The sequence below is a fragment of the Elephantulus edwardii genome, unplaced genomic scaffold (assembly GCF_000299155.1).
Source record: "Elephantulus edwardii isolate Elephantulus edwardi_28Jun2011 unplaced genomic scaffold, EleEdw1.0 scaffold00002, whole genome shotgun sequence".
Taxonomy (NCBI): Eukaryota; Metazoa; Chordata; class Mammalia; order Macroscelidea; family Macroscelididae; genus Elephantulus; species Elephantulus edwardii.
In genome coordinates, this window is record NW_006399752.1 from 44,644,338 (window position 1) to 44,645,964 (window position 1,627).

Below are 1,627 nucleotides of genomic sequence, written 5' to 3' on the forward strand. Positions count from 1 at the left end.
ACAGGCACAGAGGTTAGGATTTACAATGCACATATTCTAGGGGACACAATTCAATCCATAGCCATGATCATGACAGAACAGAACCCTGAAAAACTGAAAGCATGCATGACTTCAGCACCTGCCCCCAGCTCTCAGGTCTACAGGTTCAAGACAAGCCCCATTGGTGACCATGGGTTCTCAGAGGTTGAGGGAGGCTGGTATTCACACCGGAAGTGGTCTTCACCTGGTTCAAGTCATTTCAGCTCTACCTTTATGGGCTGAGCCTGCCTTATATCTTACTCATCCTCAGGTTTAGGGTGGGAAGGGTACCTAAGGGTGTCCAGTACAGAAGGGCAACTGTTGAGGGGACACAGGCCAATCCAGGCCCAGAGGGAAGCACCAGAGGTGGTGGTGCAAAACTCTAGGCAGACCCCCTTCATGAACCTATTAGGCCTGTCTGGTGAGTGACCTCCCAGTTCCTGAACTTTTCAGAAGCCCCTTCGGATCTCTTCCCTCTGAGGTCTGGTCTCTGTCCCCTAACACCTGCTTTTAGGCCTTAGGCTCTCTAGTCTTGCTAGCTAGGGACTATTCCCAGGGTCTTGATCCTGGTCCTCAGGGTACCTCCCTAATCCTTGCTCTTTTCTTCCCTCCCCAACCTCACCTGTCCCCATTGTCCTACCTGGCTAGTGACCTTCCCCAAGACCTTGACCCCCCCATCCCTGAGGGCCATGCTCAGTAGCCCTTCCCAGCCACCTCCCTCCCCCACCTCTTCTGCTCTGACCCCAAGGTCTCTAGTCCTACCTGGCTAGTGACCTTTCTGAGGATCTGGAGCCCAACCTGGTGGCCCCTATCCAGACCTCCCAGTGTCCCCCCTCTTCTCCTTGCCTGCCTTTCCTCATCTCTGATCCTCGGCCCTGGACCCCTAGTCCTACCTGGCTAGTGACCTCTGGAGGGCCTGGACCCCAGTCTGTGACCCCTGTTCAGCCCCTCCCAGTCTTCTCCCTCCCCCACCTCACCTGCCCTGCCTCATCTGCTCTGACCCCAAGGACCCTGGTCCTTAGTCCTACGTGGCTAGTGACATTTCTGAAGGTCTGGACCCCAGCCCTGTGGCCCCTGCCCAGCCCCTCCCAATGTTCCTGGCCCCCTAGTTCTACCTGGCTAGTGACGTCTCTGAGGGTCTGGACTCCAGCCTGTGGCCCCTGCCCAGCCCCTCCCAGTGTTCCTGCCCCCCTAGTTCTACCTGGCTAGTGACATCTCGGAGGGTCTGGACTCCAGCCTGTGGTCCCTGCCCAGCTCTCCCTGTGTCTTCCCTCTCCCCCTTACCTGCCCTTCCTCATCTGCTCTGACCTCAAAGGCCCAGATCCCCTAGTGATCTTCCAGAGGGTCTGGACTCCAGCCTGTGGCCCCTGCCCAGCCCTCCCTGTGTCTTCCCTCTCTCCCTCACCTGCCCTTCCTCATGTGCTCTGACCCCAAAGACCCAGGTCCCTAGTCCTACTTGGCTAGTGACCTTCCAGTGGGTCTGGCCCCCAGCCTGTGGCCCCTGCCCAGCCCCTCCCAGTGTCCCTCGCCCTCTAGTCCTACCTGGCTAGTGACCTCTCTGAGGGTCTGGACCCCAGTCTGCCCTCCCCCTCCCCCTCGTCCCTCTGCA